General features: G+C 44.6%; 1 protein-coding gene across 1 annotated transcript in view; it reads left to right on the top strand.

Moving 5' to 3' along the window:
* Positions 1-10,083: 10,083 nt before the first annotated feature.
* The window catches only part of LOC134608791 (NFX1-type zinc finger-containing protein 1-like), a 161,503-nt gene continuing 150,891 nt past the window's right edge, over positions 10,084-20,695 (top strand). The window contains exon 1 of the mRNA XM_063451893.1: positions 10,084-10,132. The gene's annotated coding sequence lies outside the window, so the exon portion shown is untranslated. The remainder of the gene's footprint in view (positions 10,133-20,695) is intronic.

Below are 20,695 nucleotides of genomic sequence, written 5' to 3'. Positions count from 1 at the left end.
GGGAGATTCAAGAATCGATAATAGAGTTAACCTCATACTCCTCCTGACCCTCCACCTGAACAGAGCGAGGAGAGGATGATGTGGAGGAAAATCTGTTACAGACTAGTGGTTTCAACAATGAAACATGAAATGAGTTAGGGATGCGTAAGGCAGTTGGAAGAGCTAGACGATACGCAACTGGGTTAATGCGAGTTAGCACCCTGTAAGGTCCAATATAACGAGGAGCGAACTTCATGGAAGGCACTTTTAAACGGATGTTTCTTGTACTCAACCATACTCTATCACCTGGAACAAACACCGGAGCCGCCCTTCTACGTTTATCAGCGTGTTTCTTAACCAGCATAGAATTGTGCAGAAGAATCTGTCGAGTCTGATCCCACAACTTCCTCAAATTGGCAACATGAACATCAACCGACGGCACCCCCTGGGAAGAAGAAGCCGAAGGGAGAATAGATGGATGAAAGCCATAATTCATGAAGAAGGGGCTTGAACGAGTAGAATCACAAACGAGATTGTTGTGTGCAAACTCCGCCCAAGGAATCAAACCAACCCAATCGTCCTGGTGTTCGGAAACAAAACAACGTAAATATTGTTCAATCTTTTGGTTGGTGCGTTCAGCAGCTCCGTTAGACTGAGGATGATAGGCAGAAGAGAAATTCAATTTGATACCCAGTTGAGAGCAGAAGGACCTCCAAAAACGGGAAACAAATTGGGAACCTCTGTCAGATACAATTTGGGAGGGTATCCCATGTAATAGAAAAATCTCCCTTGCGAATATCTCCGCCAATTCGGGAGAAGACGGGAGTTTAGGCAGAGGAACGAAGTGAGCCATCTTGGTGAATCTGTCAACCACGGTGAGGATAACAGTCTGTTTTTTAGAGATAGGTAAATCGACAATAAAGTCCATAGCCAAACAGGACCATGGCTTCTCTGGAACCTCTAAGGGGTGCAGAAATTCACAGGGAAGGGTATGAGGTTGCTTGGTCTTAGTACAAACCTCACATGCACCGATGAAATCTTTAATATCCTTCCGTAAATCAGGCCACCAGAAGTCCTTAGCGATCAAAGCACATGTCTTGCGAATACCAGGATGTCCAGCCACCTTGCTGTTGTGGAAACATTGCAACAGTTCCAGTTGTAGAACAGGAGGAACGAAACGTCGACCTTCAGGAGTCTGTTTAGGAGCTAGATGTTGCAGTTTAATGATCTCGGCAAGTAACGGAGAGTGAATCCTGAGATTCGTGTTGGCGATAATATTGCATTTCGGAACTATAGAGGAAAGAACCGGTTCAGATATAGTAGAAGGTTCATATTGGCGAGACAAAGCATCGGCTTTGGAGTTCTTAGAACCAGGTCTATAAGTAAGCACATAATTGAAGTGGGTCAGGAATAAGGACCAACGAGCTTGTCTGGCGGACAGTCGCTTAGCTTCCCCAATATAAGACAAGTTCTTGTGATCCGTTAAAATAGTAACAGGATGTAAGGTCCCCTCCAATAAATGTCTCCACTCCTTTAAGGCCATAATGACCGCTAAGAGTTCCCTGTCGCCAATGTCATATCTACTTTCAGGGCCAGACAGTTTCTTAGAAAAAAAAACACAAGGGTGAAGTGGTTTATCCACCCCTAACCTTTGCGACAGAACAGCCCCTACGCCTGTCTCAGAGGCATCGACCTCGAGTAGGAACGGCAGAGTCGTATCAGGATGGACTAGAATTGGAGCAGAAGCAAAAAGATCCTTGAGAGTCTTGAAAGCAGCGAGAGCTTCATTAGACCAAGTCTTAGTGTCAACCCCCTGTCTGGTCATATTGGTAATAGGTGCAATAATAGAAGAGTATCCCTTAATGAAGCGCCTATAATAATTGGAGAAACCAATAAACCTCTGAATAGCCTTGAGTCCCTTAGGCAAAGGCCACTCTAAAATGGACTGGAGTTTGTCAGGGTCCATCTTAAAGCCTTCCCCAGAAATCACGTATCCAAGAAAGTCTATCTGAGACTGGTCAAAGCTACATTTCTCCAATTTACAGTATAAGCCATGTTGCAGGAGTTTGTGTAATACCTTTCTGACCTGTCTGTGGTGGGTCTCAACCTCTCTAGAGTGTATCAGTATGTCATCCAGGTATACAATAACACAATCATGTTGAAATTCCCTAAGAACCTCATTAATCAAATCCTGAAATACTGAAGGTGCGTTACAAAGACCAAAAGGCATGACCGTGTATTCATAATGCCTATAACGGGTATTGAACGCTGTCATCCACTCGTGTCCTTGCTGGATTCTCACCAAGTTATATGCCCCTCTGAGGTCCAACTTGGTGAAAATTTTAGAGCCTTTCAGACGATCAAACAGCTCGGTAATCAAGGGAATCGGATAGGCATTTCTGATGGTTATCTTATTCAAACCTCGGTAATCAATGCAAGGTCTTAGTGAACCATCCTTCTTTTTAACAAAAAAAAAAACCAGCCCCGGCAGGAGAAGAAGATCTCCTTATGAATCCCTTGTCTAGATTCTCCCGAATATACTCCTCTAGAACTGAATTCTCCTTAGTGGATAGGGGGTATACATTGCCCCTCGGAGGCATGGTACCAGGTAGTAAGTTAATTTTACAATCAAAGGTCCTGTGTGGAGGTAGAGTATCAGCATTCTTTTTGTCGAATACTGCTTTTAAGTCTAGGTACAGGGGCGGTATTTGTATCTCTGTAGACTGGGTAGAACTACCTGGTGTGTTAATTACACCCAATGGGGAAACCCTCCGTAAACAATTCTCCTGGCAACCCTGGCCCCATGAGAGTATCTCCCCTAACTCCCAATCAATAATAGGGTTATGTCTTTTTAACCATGGGTAACCCAGGACTATGGAAACAGAAGGGGATGAAATAAGCATAAGCGATAAGTTTTCCTTGTGTAAGATGCCAACAGTTAAGCTAACTGGGATGGTCTCACGAGAGATAACAGGCTCAAGTAAAGGTCTACCATCTATGGCCTCAACGGCCAAGGGTGTATCCCTTAACTGGGATGGGATAGTGTGTTTAGTAGCAAAGGCTTGATCGATAAAATTCTCAGCAGCACCGGAATCTATCAAAGCCATGGTCCTTAGTACTCCCCTTTCCCAAGTTAAAGAAACTGGTAGCAGAAGCCTGTGATCTTTATAATTATGCGTAGAGGACAAAATAGAAACACCCAAGGCCTGTCCTCTAGAGAAACTTAGGTGCGAGCGTTTCCCGAACGATTAGGACAATTCAGGCGTAGGTGACCTCTGACTCCACAATACATGCATAATCCCTCCCTAGGATTAGGCGAGTATTGCCTATCTGCATAGGTTCAGGACATAGTGAGGTAGTGGAATCAGGACTTTGAAATGCGGGGGCTAATTTAAATGAAGGTCTAAGGTTCCTCTCTCGAGTGTTCTGTCTCTCTCTTAAATGCTCATCAATACGAGAAATGAATGAAATTAAATCCTCCAAATTTTCAGGGAGCTCTCTAGTAGCAACCTCGTCGAGGATTACATCTGATAGCCCATTCAAAAATACATCTATATATGCCTGCTCGTTCCACTTAACTTCTGCTGCCAAAGACCTGAACTCTAGTGCATAATCCACAAGAGTTCGGTTCTCTTGTCTCAGGCGCAACAGTAATCTAGCTGCATTGACCTTTCTACCAGGAGGGTCAAAAGTTCTTCTAAAGGCAGCTACAAAGGCATTATAATTATATACCAAAGGGTTATCATTCTCCCATAATGGGTTGGCCCATCTCAGAGCTTTCTCAATGAGTAAGGTGATAATAAATCCAACCTTCGCCCTATCTGTAGGATAGGAGCGAGGTTGTAATTCAAAGTGGATACTGATCTGGTTAAGGAAATCACGACACTTCTCAGGTGAGCCACCATAACGTACTGGTGGTGTAATACGGGAAGAGGCACCTACAGTGGCTACCTCTAGGCCTGAGCTCACAGGAGAAATAGAAGTAGTACGCGTCTCCTCTGGCGGGTTATTAGCACGAGACAATAACGCCTGTAGTGCTAGCGCCATCTGATCCATTCTGTGCTCCATGGCTTCGAACCTAGGATCAGAAGGACCAAGCTGACTGTTTGTACTTGCAGGATCCATTGGCCCTGTCGTAATGTCAGGATCGGGACAGGGATCCAACACGCAGAGTACAAACAGGTACAGGATACGTATACCGGACCTTAGAATGGCCGGACTAACGTACGGAGAATATAGAGAATAGTCAAAGACAAGCCGAGGTCGAGGGAACGGGAAGACAGGTAAGCGAGGAACAAGCCGGGTCAAGGGTAACAGAGATAAACAGAGTAAGTCAAACAAGCCGGGTCAGAACCAAAGGGATAACAGAAATACAAGAGCACTGTGTGACTAGGCAGACTAGAACCACGACAGGGCAATGAGCAAATGGGAGAAGCAAGTTTAAATACCCTGGCTCGGAAGGGTAGACACGTCTCCGACGAGTCCTGATTAGTCTCTGAAGGATTGAGTGACAGGTCGTTCCGGGTTGGCGTCATGACGTCGGTTTCCGGACGTCATGCTAGAAAAGGAAGTGCGTCCCTCGCGGCCGGCGTTTACGTGACCGGATGGACCGCGGGGAACAGAGGAAACAGCCCGTCCGGACGGATGGACGTCTAAGTCTCTACCTCTCTCGGAGGTAGAGACTTCAGGTACCCTGACACCTTCATTGTCTAATGTGACAAAACCTCTTTCCAGGATAATTATTGTAGATATACTAATCATCCACAACATTAAAACCGACTTACAAGTGAAGTGGATAACTTTGATTATATCATTACAATAGCACCTGCCAATTTGTTGGATATATTATGCAGGAAGTGATCGGTCATTTCTTGAATTTCATGTGTTGGAAGCAGGAAAAATGCGCAAGCGAAAAGATAGATAGATGACTGGGTCAGAGCATCTCCAATATGGCAATTCTCGTGTGTTTTTACCTCTATGCAGTGGTTAGTACCTACCAAAAGTGGTGCAATGGGACATGTGGTGAACCAGCAGCAATGGGACAACAGGGCCCAAAGCTCATTGATGCATGTGGGGAGTGAAGGCTAGCCCGTCTGGTCCGATCACACAGAAAAGCTACTTTAGCTCAAATGGCTGGAAAACGTTATGGTAAACCAAATGGAAGGGTTTCAGAACACACGGTGCATTGCAGTTTAATGCAAAGCCACAGACCTGTCAGATTGCCCGTAAAATAGGAACATGAGTGTCAGAACTGGACCGTGAAGCACCGGCAATGTTCTGCTGGGAAACCTAAGGTTTTGGCATTCATGTGGACGTTTTTTTTTACATGTACCACTTACCTAGAGAGTGTACACCCCTTCAAGAATGGTTTGAGGAACATTACAATGAGTTCAAGATGTTGCCTTGGCCTCCAAATTCCCAAGATCTCAATCAGATTAAGCATCTGTGGGATGTGATAAAACAAAAAATCCAATCCATGGAGGCCCGCTCTTGCAACTCGCAGAACTTAAAGTATCTTCTGCTAATGTCTTTGTGCCAGATACGACGTGACATGTTCAGAGGTCTTGTGGAGTCGATTCCTTGATGCATCAGAGCTGTTTTGGTAGCTCAAGGGGGACCAACACGATATTAGGCAGATGATTTTAATGCGGTGAGGGAGGTGTGTAGTATATTATTCCAGATCACTACACCCCCCATTCCTATATTCCCCTCTCTTCCTTTTTTGCAGTTTTAACTCTGTTTTAAAAGTAAAAATGTAGCCGAGAATGATGTTATTGGTCCACTGTGCTGGGAATCTGGTCTACGCCTCCGCATCCATATGTGTGAAATTTGTTATGGGTCTATTGACTATTTGTGATATTTGTTATAGGTGTATTGCGGTATATGTTTGTATTGACTGTGAGTAATCAGATATTTTTTTAAAAAATGCATGTAGGCCCATGTGTGAATGCAGACATGGGCTTCTGCTATTTTTCGTCTGAGAGTGAAAATACACTGCAATACCGGCGCCGGCCAGTAGGTGGCACTGTGTATGGAGAGAGTCAGGAATAGCAAGCTACATCTTATCCCTGCTTCTTTCCTGACTGAATCCGCAGGGGAGCAGCCAGCAACTCCCAGACGGAGACAGCCTACAGATCAGGTAAGTGAGGAAAGGGGGGGGAGGGAAACTGCCTATAGATCAGGTAAGTGAGATATGGGGGAGACAGCCTACAGGAAGGATCAGCAAGGAGCAGGAAAGTAGGAGAAAGAACAGAAGGAGCAGAAAGGAGAAGGAACAGAAATGAGCAGGAAAGCACATCAAGTAGCAGAAAGGGTCAGCAATGAGCTGGAAGGGTCTACAAGGAGAAGGAAGGGTCTGCAAAGAGAAGGAAGGGGCAGCAAGGAGACGGAAGGGGCAGCAAGGAGAAGGAAGGGGCAGCAAGGAGAAGGAAGGGGCAGCAAAGAGCAGAAAGGGACAGGTAAAATGGGAGAAGGAGCAGAAAGGAATAGAAATGACAGGAAGGGGCAGCAAGGAGCAGAAAGGGGCAGCAGAAGCAGGAAAAGACAGAAGGAGTCCAAAGGTAAAGTAGAAGCAGGAGTAGAAAGGGGCAGCAAGGAGCAGAAGGAGCACAACGGTAAAGGAGGAGAAGGTGCAGAATAGGGCAGCAAGGAGCAGGAAGGGACAGCAAGGAGCAGAAAGGGTCAGCAAGGAGCTAGAAATGGCAGCAAGGAGCTAGAAATGGGCAGAAGGAGCACAAAGGTAAAGTAGGAGAAGGAGCATAAAGGAGAAGGAACAGAAATGAGCAGGAAGGGACATCAAGGAGCAGAAAGGGTCAGGAATTAACTGGAAGGGGCAGAAGGAGCACAAAGGTAAAGTAGGATAAGGAGCAGAAATTAGCAGGAAGGGTAAGCAAGGAGCAGGAAGGGTCAGCAAGAAGAAGGAATGGTCAGCAAGAAGGAGTAAGGGTCTGCAATGAGCAGGAAAAGGTCTGCAAGGAGATGGAAAGGTCTGCAAGGAGAAGGAAGGGGCAGCAATGAGCAGGAAGGGACAGCAATGAGCAGGAAGGGACAGAAGGAGCACAAATGTAAAGGAGCAGAAAGAATCAGAAGGAGCGCAAAGGTTAAGTAAGAGAAGGAGCAGAAAAGGGTAGCAAGGAGCGCAAAGGTAAAGTAGGAGAAGGAGCAGAAAAGAACAGCAAGGGAAAGCAAGGAGCACAAAGGTAAAGGAGGAGAAGGAGCAGAAAGGGATCAGAAAGAGAAAGGAGCAGAACGGCACAAAATACGCAGAAAGTAGTAGAAAGGTAAAGGAGCAGAAGGAGCCAAGGAGGAGAGAAGACAGTGTCAGAAGAAAAAGAAGACTTTGTCAAATGAAGGAGAAGAAAAGGAGATTGAAGCAGAAAGTGAAGTGAACCATCCACTTTATTCTAGACAGGGAAACTTTGGAACTTCTCATCTCCCCAGGTAACAAAACCCATCAGTGTTAATGTGTTCACTTTTATTTACTGAGTGTCAGGAAGCACAGAGTGCCTCTGGGTAGGGGTGTCGCTGATTGGCTAGAGCGGTCAGCTGGCACTCTAAGCCAATCAGTAGCTCCCCATTCAAAAAGTAAAACATTTTTATGAACTGGGAACTAGCAATTGGCTTAGAGCGTCAACTGACCACTCTAACCAATCTGCAGCACCCATGCCTGACGTCAATCTGCACTTCCTGACACTCTGCTTCAGAAGCTGAATACCACTGAGCGACCTGGAGATCTGGAGCTGGAGGAAGGCTTTGGGGTTAAACCATTTGAGAGCGCCTTAAAGGAACCCCTTAAAGGAAAGAGAGCACCCAGGGGCTTCCTGGCATCATAGCATTTTCATTAAGATGAAGTTGTTATGGTGACTAGAATGTTCCTTTAATTTGCTTAAACAAACATGTATTCCTAAAACCATAGTTGTGAAAACACTATTGACCCTGGCTTTATGTGATAATGATTATGCCCCTTCCCTTTCATGACACTGTCAAAAAGGGCCATGCATGGATGTCATTACAATTATGTAATGCGGAAGTGCATGTCGAGTTATTTGTGGTTGGTAGATGTGGCTTAGCGGGTTAGCCCACTCGCTTCCGCCTTCAAACCACTCATATGGCTGCCTTTCACCCCTGCTCCCTGAAACCAAGAAGCTGCACTCACCTGAAGATGCACACATTATAGGGTGCTGCTGGGGCCGATTTATACAACATACACGATCCAGTGCACAAGCTTATTCACTAAACAGCAATTTGAAGATTTACAGAATGTAATAGTTTTATTTAAAAACACCTCACATAGGCAAAACAATGGGGTTTTAGTTACAGTATATGATCATACATTGCTTAAGCCAGCCACAACAGGCTTCATCTACACACAGACAATCCCTCTCTCTGTGTCTTATTACTATTAAGGAGGCATGTCACAGTCTCTAGAGGATTTATATGGAAACAAGAGCCATCATGGAAAATAGAACTTTCAGCTTTTATTTCCTGCATGCTCACCTGAAACGATCAGTTGTACTAAAAGAAAACCCTGAGCTATATAAAGGTCATCTCATGCTTTGTGACTTAGGTGTGGCAGTCTCTTAAGGGGAATCCCTGTGTACCATAACAACTTCACTGATATTAAATTGTTATGGTACTAGGAGGTCCCTAACACCTGCTTATCCTTAAGGAGTAATTGCAGTCCATGTTTAAGTGTCCACTTGCTAAAAAAGAAAAAAACGTGTCCACATTGATTACTTTAGCATTTTAGTATATATGTGTGAGTGTCTCCCACTTGAGTGCAGTTGACATTGTGTTAGGGCAATCCCTGTGGTGGCTGATTCTGGCCTTTAATTAAAGGAACACTATAGTCACCTAAATCACTTTAGCTAAATAAAGCAGTTTTCGTGTATAGATCATCCCCCTGCAATTTCACTGCTCAATTCACTGTCATTTATGAGTTAAATCACTTTGTTTCTGTTTTTGCAGCCCTAGCCACACCTCCCCTGGCTATGATTGACAGAGCCTGGATGAAAAAAAAAACTGGTTTCACTTTCAAACAGATGTAATTTACCTTAAATAATTGTATCTCAATCTCTAAATTGAACTTTAATCACATACAGGAGGCTCTTGCAGGGCCTGGCAAGCTATTAACATAGCAGGGGATAAGAAAATCTTAATTAAACAGAACTTGCAATAAAGAAAGCCTAAATAGGGCTCTCTTTACAGGAAGTGTTTATGGAAGGCTGTGCAAGTCACATGCAGGGAGGTGTGACTAGGGTTCACAAACAAAGGGATTTAACTCCTAAATGGCAGAGGATTGAGCAGTGAGGTTGCAGGGGCATGTTCTATACACCAAAACTGCTTCATTAAACTACTAAAGTTGTTCAGGTGACTATAGTGTCCCTTTAATAGATATGGCCCGGAAGTATGATTACATAAAACATAAATAACAGAGACCTCTGGTGAATGTAAAATGAAGAATAAATATCTCCAGGTGCTGAATAGTTATCTCAATGGCTTCTCTTAAAGGAACCCATTTAAAAAGCCATGTAAAGAAATAAGTACAATTATGTTTTGTTTCGATTTGTTAATTTCCGTGTCGTTAAAAACTCTGAAATTATCAGTTTGGAGCAAAACAAAATTCTAGGAAAACAAAATTGTTAGCTTCTAAAAATAGGACGCCATTATCTCCTTATAAATCACAAAAAAATACATCACTTGGAAGAAAGCCTGGTATGCACTTTAAATAATATATTTTTAAAAATAATACAATTATTCATTATAACACAATCCAGCTAACTTGGAGTTAGCTACTGCAATATGTAACAAACCTGCAAAATCACAAATGCAAAAAGCCCATCAGTGTTTAATAAAACTGAGCAGAGGGCGGTATGACAGCATTAAAGTAACTGCATGCTGCCTGTTATACTGAATTGTACTTTGGATTATTTGCTTTCTAACCTTGACAATGATAACTATCCATGCAAAGTGAGAGTAAACACACATCGCTGTGTGGAAAAAAGAAACTAAACTGAAGGAGGAAACCTCTGATCAGAAGGAGAAATGAAACTAGATGTGCATTATAAAGACATGGGTGGAGCAATAGAGCATCAGTCTGCTTAGAGCTGAAGCTGGGAGAACAGTACTGAAACTGAGCACACAATTTACTGAGGTACGTGGAGGCTGAGGGGGCATAAGGAAAGATTAATCCTATAGATTTTCCAATATGCTAGTATGATGCATGTAGTATGTTTGTTTTACTATATATGTATATTTCTGTCATATATATAAAAATTTGTGTATGTTGTTGCAAAAGAAATATTAAACACATTGAAGACGTCTACATTTGTGTAAACGAAATTACAAATCTTAAGCCCAAATAACTGTAGCCTGCTGCTTATGATTTTAAGGGTGCCTTAAATGTATCTTTTTACATGTATTTCTGTGCCTGTGTGGATATTTGTTTGCAGTTTTTGTGCATGTTTTTCCTGAAGAATGTTCTATGTAGTAACTGAAATGTCGACGTATGGATTTTTGATACAATAAAGAGGATTTGTTTTCTTGGAATCCCAGATTTCTTGTATGATATTTGTTCTATATATGCAATGTTGTTGAGCACCAGGAAATAGATGTCAAAGACAGTGTTTATGATGGAGTGCAAAGTTTTTGGAATTGTGTGTGTGTGTGTGTGTATATATATATATATATATATATATATATATATACACACACATAATGTATACCATTTTTAATGGGTTTTTGCATTTAACACTTTGTGATTTTGGTGTATTTTCTATGCATGAATATATACTCTTTTTATGTGCAAAACTGTGGTGTGCCTTTGGATCATTTCTTAATTTTTTATTACATGTATATATCTGGTATGGGAACAGATTCTCTTCCTTTAAGAGCACCCTGTACCTTATAAAACCACACACTTATTGCCCATTTTTCAGAAGAGCTTTTCCTGTAACTTTATATTTGTATATTGATTTGTACGTTTAAAATATAACATGCATGCTGTCCTGAGAAAAGTTCCGATCCGGGACTGAAACCATGAGACCATATATGGCATCTATATTTTATTTTTGATGTAAATAATAAAAGTTATATTTTTTTTTTACAACTTGTATTTTATTGAGTTTTCAAGTAGGGGGGGGGGCGGTACAGCAGGGAAGAAGGGGGAGGTAGGGGGGGGGGACATACATCCAATATATATAATTCAGTACATCATATACATCAAGTGTGGTTGTGCAGTTGTACAAGCATATAAAATTGCGGCTTTAGGTTCACAAGAATCACAAGAATCACAAGAATCATAAGAGCCCTCTCCGTCGTCTGAGCGTGGTGATTGTAGGTTATCGGCCTACCCTGATTGTTTACATTGACAAATAGATGTAGACTAGCAGTGGATTTGGAAGTGTGATGTGTTCAGGGAACACAGAACATTATCGGTAGTGGTTGTCATCCTGATCTTGCAGTCGGCAGCACGCCAGGTTGCTGATCTAATCCCTGTTGATGCTGCGTCACTGATGATATTGTATTCCCTCATTAAGTGCTGTAAGTGTGTATTAATAACCCTTATTAGTAATACGTGTTGACAATACGTGTTATAGGGAGTGTAAATAGCGTGCACTGTGTCTATGTGTCAACTGTAGGGGTGTACAGGTATGTTATACGATATCCTAGTCTTTTGGTATTATTAATCACTATCAATGGATCAATTCCCTAGGTACAAGTATATACAGGAATATAGCTCGTGGTCATGCATTGTGATTAATCATCCCATGTCGTATAAAGAAGAGTGGGTACATGATTTCCTCGTAATTTAGTGAGAAGGTAGCATACCATGTAATCCCTTTTTTAGTTCTAGTTCTTTCCATCTCTGCCAGTTTGACTGTGCTATATAGGACTGTTTGGGTGTGGTGGCAGATAATATATCATATCTGAGAAATTGCCTGGTATTGTGCCATAGTAAAACGGGAAGCGGGCATCCAGGTTTTTTCCAATGGCCTGCAATTACATTCCTTGTGGCTAATATTGTCATCAGCAGTATGTGATTGTCAGCACGGGACATAGCGTCCGTAGGGCCGGTGCAAGGATTTTTGGGTACATAGGCGAAGATGCATTTTTCCGCCCCACCCCCTCTAAAATTAACATCTTCACCTATGTGCCTCCTAACCAGCCCCTCTCTCTTCCCTGTCCCTAAGTGTTCCTCTCCCCTCCCCCTCTTTTCCCTGTCCATTGGTGTTTCTCCCCTTCCTGGTGTACCTCCTACCTGTCTTGTAGCATTGTGGAGCAGATCCTCTACAGGAGCTTCAGTTTTCTGTACCTGGCTGGACTGACAGGAAGTGCTCTCTCAGTGAGCACTTCCTGTCAGTCTGGCTGGGTACAGGAAACATAAGCTCCTGTACTGCGTTCCGCTCCGCCACGCTACACTCAGTGGTGTATACACACTAACAGCCACACACACTCAATGACAAACACACAGACGTCACTGACAGACACAGATTCACTGATCTGACACACTCATTCATTGACAGACACACACTCAATCACAAACATACTCTCACTGATTTGACAGACACTCACAAACACACTCACACTGACAAAACACACTCATACACTGAGACACACACATTCATACAATCATTCACAGACACACACACTCACAAATGCATAAACACACACACACTTACAGACACACACTCACAGACAAACACATACACAGACACACACACTCACAGACAGACACTCACAGACAAACACATACACAGACACACACATACACAGACACACACACTCACAGACAAACACATACACAGACATACACACTCACAGACAAACACAGACACTCACAGACAAACACATACACACACATACACAGACACACTCACAGACACACTCACAGACAAACACAGACACACACACTCACAGACAAACACAGACACACACACTCACACACACTCACAGACAAAAACCTACACAGACACACACTCACAGACAAACACATACACACACACTCACAGACAAATACAGACACACACACTCACAGACAAACACATACACAGACACACACTCACACATACACTTTCAGACACACACAAATTATTATTAATATCCACCCAGCCTCCCTACCTGGAGAGCTGGCGTGGATCCGTCCCTGGGGTCCAGTGGGGCTGCTGGCCGGCGTGCGGCAGTGTTCTAATGAGAGGCGGCGAGGGAGCTCTAACCTGTCTGATCTGCTCCCTCGCGGGCTGTCTGCTGATGCCGCGGGAGCAGGAATATGACGTCATATTCCGGCTCCCGCAGAATCAGCAAACGGCGCGCGAGGGAGCAGAGCAGACAGGTTAGAGCTCCCTCGCCGCCTCTCATTAGAACACTGCCGCACGCCGGGGGTCCAGGAGGTAACCTGGCAGGAGGGAGAGCTTCCCTCCTGCCGGTCACTGGAATCTTGCGCACCCAGAGCCGGTGCGCCCTAAGGCGGCCGGCTGTGCCGCCTTATGGACGCACCGGCCCTGAGCGTCCGGGAGTAATAGGAAAAGAGCCAGTGTAGGTGTAATCGGAGGGAGTTTAATTCCCAATTGTTCCCATATGTGTTGCGTTTCTACCCACAGTGGTTTTACATCTGGACAATCCCACCAGATATGGGTCATTGTTCCCCTATCCCTGTCACATCTCCAACAGGTAGGTTAGGATTGGGGGAACATATTGTGAATTTTGTCAGGAGTATAGTTCCACCTGTAGATGAGCTTTCTATGGGCTTCAACGTGGGAATAGCAGGTTGTGAGGCCTTTTAGGGCCTGGAGTGAGGTTAACCATTGTTTGTCTGTGGGACATTGGGTGCACTCTTCCTTCCATCGTGTTCGGTATTTGTATTCTGGGTGAGAAACCTGGTTCAGTAGTATGGAATAGCAGATCGTGAGGGTTTTGTTCCTGACCGGTGTATAATGACAGTGGTTGTATAGGAGTGTGCGTTGGGTATCTGATGTGTTGTGTTCGGATTGAGTGAGTGCTACCCTGTCGGAAATTAAACTATTCAGCTGGATATAGGGGAAAATAAATGATGGGGGTAGATGGTATTGTGTTCGTAGCTCCGGGAATGGTAGCATAGATCCCTGTCTGCATAGATCTGCAACTCGGGAGATCCCCAGTTCCCCCCATTTACCTAGGGATAGCCACGGAGACACCGAATTCAGAGACGTGATAGGCGCCCAGAGGGAGTGTTGTCCCCGCCTGAGCGATGGAGGTAGTCCCAGGCTTGGATGGTGTATTTGGTAAGTGGTAGCATTGGTTTGTGCTTGTTCCTAAGGTGTTTGGGAGTCCACATGTGATCGATCGCTGAGCCTTTGGGGTCATACCCATTTTCAATGTCGACCCATTGTAGTGTGTGTTTCGGGGCATGAAGTTTCACAGCGTGCTCTAGTAGAGCTGCTCTGTGATATGTTGCTACATTGGGGAATCCCATTCCTCCCTCTTTACTGGGGGATTGCAGAAGGGTCAGGGGTAACCTGGGTTTTTTGTTTTCCCATATGTAAGCTGTCAATATAGATTGTATTTGTTTGTGTAATGTAGGTGAAAGGGGTATTGGTAGCATTCGGAATATGTATAGTAATTTCGGTAATACCATCATTTTGATGGCATTTATCCGGCCTAACCAGAATATCATAATATCTTTCCATTTATGCAGTGTCTGTTTACAAGTTTGTGGTAAAGTTGAGAAATTGCATGTGCTGATGCCTCTAAATGTGCCCGTAACCTTTACCCCTAGATATGTGAGATATGTTTGTCTCCAGTCGAACATGTATTTGTGCTTTAGCTCTGCGACTTCCGTATAGGGGAGACATATGGATAAAGCCTGGGTTTTTGTTTGGTTAAGCTTGTAATAGAAAATGTGGCTGTATTCCTCCAGAGTGTGTAGAAGATGTGGTAATGATAGGTCAGGTTGTGTCATGGAGATAAGTATGTCATCCGCAAACATCGACAATTTGTATTCTGTGTTATTAATGTTTATGCCCTTTATATTTGTGTGCGTTCGGATTTTGTACGCCAATGGTTCTAGGGATAATACAAATAACAGGGGAGATAATGGGCATCCTTGGCGAGTGCCATTAGTGATGAAGAAGGGATTTGAAATGAATCCTGCGTTGGAGACCCGAGCAGATGGTGTAGAGTATAGTGCCATAATGCCCTTGATATATTCCTTAGGGAATCCGAATTTGAGCAGCACTTGAGTCATGTATTCCCAGTTAAGTCTATCGAAGGCCTTCTCTGCGTCCAGCGCCAGGAGAAGGCCTTCCATATTGTGTGTGTCCATATGAGCGAGAATATTCAGTATTTTTCTCGTGTTATCGGAGCCCTGTCTATTTTTGATAAATCCTGATTGGTCATTGTGTATTATTCGTGTAAGAATGTGTGTGAGACGGTCCGCAATTATCTTGGCATATATTTTTGTGTCACAGTTAAGTAGCGAGATGGGTCTGAAATTCTGGCAAAGTGTTGCTGGTTTGCCCGGTTTGGGGAGCGTCGAAATGTCCGCTTGGAGCATTTCTGACGACATCACTCCAGTGGAGAAGCAATGGTTAAGACGTTTGGTGAAATGTGGGGCTAAGGTGTCAGAGAAAGTCTGGTAGTATAGATTGGTAAAACCGTCCGGTCCTGGCGACTTATGGGAGGGTAGGTTCTTAATTGCGTTTTTCAGTTCTTCTACCGAGAACGGTTTAGTAAGTGTTTCTATTTCTGCTGGAGTTAATGTTGGAAGGTGTACTGTGTTGAGGAAGTCTTGTATTTGTGCTTCCGAAGGTGAATGTGTGCTATTGTCGGTTGTGAGGTTGTAAAGGGAGCTGTAGTATTGTGCAAATGTTTCAACGATGTCTTGTGGGTTCATGATTTTGTTTTTGTCCGGTCGTAATAAGTATGCTACTCTAGAGTTGGCCATTCGTAATTTAGATGCTAGAATTGCTCCTGCTTTATTCCCTTGTGCGAAGAATTTGTGTTTATACTTCTGTAGTATATAATTGGTTTTATCCAATTCTAGTTCCTGAAGTTGGGTTTGTAAGTGCCTTAGTTTCACATAGATGTCCGGGGATGGGTTCACCTTGTTGGTGTGTGTTAGGTATTTTATCTGTTGGAATAGGTTTGTATTCGTTTTTTTCTTTTTTTATTAGCGTAGCTAGCCAGTTTTATAAACAGGCCTCTGAGCACCGCTTTGTGTGCTTGCCAAGTTATTGGGATGGAGGTGTCTTCCGTGGAATTAGTCTGGAAATATATTTCCATTTCTGTTTTCATTTGTGCGATAATTTCAGGGTCCCTCAGTAAGGAGTCATTTAGTCTCCAAGAGCCCCCCCCCCCCCCACCCCTGTTGGGATATTGAGTTGATATGGTGAGTGTGATTGGGGCATGATCGGACCATGTTATAAGACCGATTTTTGTGTCTTGGATGCGAGGTATTAGTGATGAGTGTACGAGGAACCTGTCTATTCTCGAATAAGAGTTATGGGCCTGCGAGTGGAATGAGAAATCTTTTTCTGAGGGATGGAGTATCCTCCAGATATCTACATATCCTGATTCGTGAATTTGTTGCTTGATGGCACCGGTAGAAGTGGTGCGCTGAGCAAGAGTCTTGCGGGACACACGGAGGTTGGAGGAGGAGTCTAAGGTGCTGTCTAAAATTAAGTTTGTATCTCCCCCTATTATTAGTGTTCCAAATTTGTGAGCGTCTGCCATCATTAAGATTTTGTTGAGGTATGATGTTTGGTTATCATGTGGGCCATAGAAATTAAGGAGAGTTTAGGGTTCATTATCAATGTGGCATTGGACAAGGAGAAACCTGCCCTCTTTGTCTCCCAAACCTGCCCTCTTTTTGTGTAGTGAAAAAGTGATCTCTTTGCTGACTAGGATTGAGACCCCTCTCTTCTTTTTCAGGTATCCTGAATGGAAGCCTATGGGGTGTTGTTTTGAAGAGAATTTGGGCATTTTGGTGCGTAAAAGGTGAGTTTCTTGAAAAAAGCTATGGAGGCTTTCGACTTACGAGTCTCCTCAAGGGCCATTCTTCTTTTATGTGGAGAATTCAAACCCTTGACATTGAGTGACAGAACAATTTGTGCCATAAAAATGTAGTATAGATGTATGTCTTATCGCTGTGCATTGTACTCAAGTTATTTTGTGTTATTTGTGGGTCAATCCGCAAATCATAATATGTTTTTGTTCCGAATAGGCATATTAGTGTCTGCCAACTATGTCGGACATATCTGTGGTGTCGCTTTCGCGGCGTCTCGGTGATGAGTAGTTTGAGTTTCGGGTCTATACTGCTGGTGATTCGAACCTTGCATGTTCGTGTACCACAGAATGTGTATGTAGGGGGGTGGGGGGTGGGAAGGGGGGTGGGATGGGAGTAGGGAAGAAAAAGGAGAGGAGAACTATATACAGTGAGAGGGTCAGACAGATGTCGTCCAACCTGAGTGGAGAATTCCTTTTAATGGGCCCCATGGAGCGAGATGGGGGGAGGGTGAAACCTGCGTATGTTGCAACTGACCATAGAGTTAGTGTGAATATGTTGGGTCAGTCAGGAAAATCTATATCATATATCACGTCCCACATATAAACATATTTGTCTAAGCTAGCGGTCTAACTATGTACATTGAACGCCTTCCTGTTTCGCTAGGTATCCTAACAACCATGTAGCACAAGTACTCATAGTGAGTGGCAATGCAAAAAACAACAAATAACATAGCATACAAGGTATCACAATAGGTAGGGATGTCATGCTCATGTATCCATATGGTACGGCGAAAGGGATGTCAGATCTTAATTATTTATGTTTAAGTCCTGTGGACCAGTCTTTGACGACTTTCGTAGGCGTTTTATCTGGACTTCGGGACGATGTTATTGCTTCTTGGAAGGTGACCGGAACGTCCCAGTCTTTGAGCATTCTGGTCCGTCTGCGAACGTATGAATCTGGTGTTCTGTTCCGTTTCTTCTCAGTATGAGGCGTGTAGGGTAACCCCATTTATAAGGGATGTCGGCATCTCGGAGTGCCCTCGTTATCGGTGATACATTTTTGCGTTTGGCGAGAGTCACTGCAGATAGATCGACAAATAGTTTGACTCGTTGAAATTCTGGAGGAATGCTGTCAGGGTTTCTCGCTGTTCTCATTACCATTTCTTTTGAAGTGTAGTAGTGCATGCGCGTGATCACATCCCTGGCTACCGTATTTGTCAGGAATTGTAGGCCTCGGGAGGCGATGTATGCGGTCCAGCAGGGCCAGATTAAGAGCCCAGTGGGCCTGGTGCTGACATTTATGACTGGCCTAATTACAGAATCATATCGACCAAAAACAGTAAAACACTCCCAAGCGTCATGTATCTGATGGAGATGGTGCTGGAGAGAAAGAAAACACTAGCTATAATAAAACACATACCCTAGGCTAATCTCTCACTAATTTATGTTTTAATCTTTCAAGTAAATCCATCATCCCTAACAGCAGTGTCCAGTCAAGCAGGAAGTCAATGGGCTCGGTAAAAGGGTGTGCCACTGACACAAATCACGTAACCTGCCAAAAGGGGCAAAAGTGCCCAAAAAGAGGACATGTCTGCCCAAAAGAATTAGAAGGCAAGCCTGGCTTGAATGCATGTCAGGCTGCCTGCCAATCATGCAGCTGGCCAACTAAGGGCATACTATGCAGACAACACCCTGAGTTTGGCATAAATGCAGGGCCGGTGCTTCCTATAAGGCGAACTAGGCAGCCGCCTAGGGTGGCATATAGGATGGGGCGTGGCCCTTTAAATGCTGCAGCCGCCTGAGCGCTCTATATATGGAGAAGATTACAGGGGGGAGTGGAGAAGATTACAGGAAGGGAGGGGGAGAAGATTACAGGGGGGAGTGGAGAAGATTACAAGGGGGAGTGGAGAAGATTACAGGAAGGGAGGGGGGGAGAAGATTACAGGGAGGGAGGGGGATTGGAGAAGATTGGAGGGAGGGGGGAGAAGAAGAGAATATTACAGGGAGGAAGGGGGGAGAAGAAGAGAAGATTACTGGGAGGGGGGAGAGAAGATTACAGGGAGGAGGGAGAAGAAGAGAAGATTACAGGGAGGGGGGGAGAGAAGAAGAGATTACAGGGACGGGAGAAGAAGAGGAGAACACAGGGAGGGGGGGAAGAAGTGGAGAACACAGGGAGGGGGGAGAAGAGGAGAACACAGGGGAGAAGAAGAGGAGAACATGAGGGGGAGATGAGCACACAGAGAGGGGGGGTTGAGGAGAACGTGGGGAGGGAGAGACCACTAAAGGAGGGAGGGGGTGGTGGAGAGACCACTAGGGGAGGGGGGTGAGGAGAGACCGCTAAGGGAGGGGGGGGTGGAGGATAGACCACTAGGGGAGGGTGGGGGGAGAGGAGAGACCACTAATGGAAAGGGGGGGGCAGAGGAGAGCAGAGACCACTAAGCGGGAGACGAGAGACCACTAATGGAAAGTCGGGGAGAAAAGGAGACCACTAAGGGAGGTGGGGGGAAGAGGAGAGACCACTAAGGGGCAGGGGAGATCTCTAAGGGATGGAAGGGAGAGCTCTATAGGACAGGGGGCAGGACAGGGAACTCTTTCACACTACGCACACACACACACACACAATGCATCCCTATACACACAGCAACACAACATGCTTCCCTTACACACAGAGAAACACACAATGCATCCATTACACACACACACAATGCAACCCTTACACATAAAGACAATGCATCCTTTGCACATATACACAGAAACACACAATGCATCCCTTTCTTTTGCCTAGGGCGGCAAAAATCCTTGCACCGGCCCTGCCTAGCACTCGCTGGTTCACTTGTCTCCTTACCTTCTTACTAGCAGGCAGAAGCTCCTGGTATATAGTCTGGGACAGAGAAAAACTGTATGTAGTGAGTGTAGAAGAAAGGGAACATGCCACAGTTTATTCATTGTCAGCTAGTCCACACAAGTTTTGTTCCCATACATCCATCTTAAGTTTCCATACTTAAGTAAGAGTATGTGAAAAGTAGTTAGGGTTGCCACCTTTCTTGGAAAAACATACCAGCCTTGCTAATTTGCATAATTAAATATGTATGGGTCACATCACATGATGTAAATCACAAGGAGTGACATAAGAGAAAATGCTGTAAAATCACCAAAAAACTACTTAGTTTGATTCTGCTGTATAGATGGATTCCTCCCAGTGCTCCCAGTGCCCCCATGTGTCGATTACTCCAGGTCTCAGTGTTCCTATGCATCAGTGTCTCAGTGCCCCATGTCTCCCAGTAACCCCTAGTGTTGTGTCCTGGGGTCTCCCAGTGATCTTATGTATCACAGTGTCTCAATGCCCCATGTCTCCCTGTGTCCCCATGTATCCCAGGGTCCCCATTTCACTAGGACACTAGAAAGACAGGGAGACCTGGGGACACGGGGAGACCTAGGGACACAGAGACACCAGTGAAACTGGGAGACTAGGGGACTCTGGCTGGGACACATGGGGACACTGGGAAAATAGGGGACATAGACACCAGGGACACATACACTAGAGACACTGGCTGGAGGACATGGGGACATTGAGACATGGGGGCACTGGGAGACATGGGGACACAGACACCAGGGCCACAGACACTAGGTACACTAGCTTGGAGACATGGGGACACTGAGACACATGAGGCACTGGGGGACATGGGGACAGTGAGACACTGGCAGACTGGGGGCACTGGGAGACTAGGGGGCACTG

Source organism: Pelobates fuscus, chromosome 4 (genome assembly GCF_036172605.1).
Source record: "Pelobates fuscus isolate aPelFus1 chromosome 4, aPelFus1.pri, whole genome shotgun sequence".
NCBI classification, from domain to species: domain Eukaryota; kingdom Metazoa; phylum Chordata; class Amphibia; order Anura; family Pelobatidae; genus Pelobates; species Pelobates fuscus.
The sequence above is the reverse complement of the archived record's forward strand: the minus strand, read 5'-3'. Positions and strand labels throughout refer to the sequence as shown.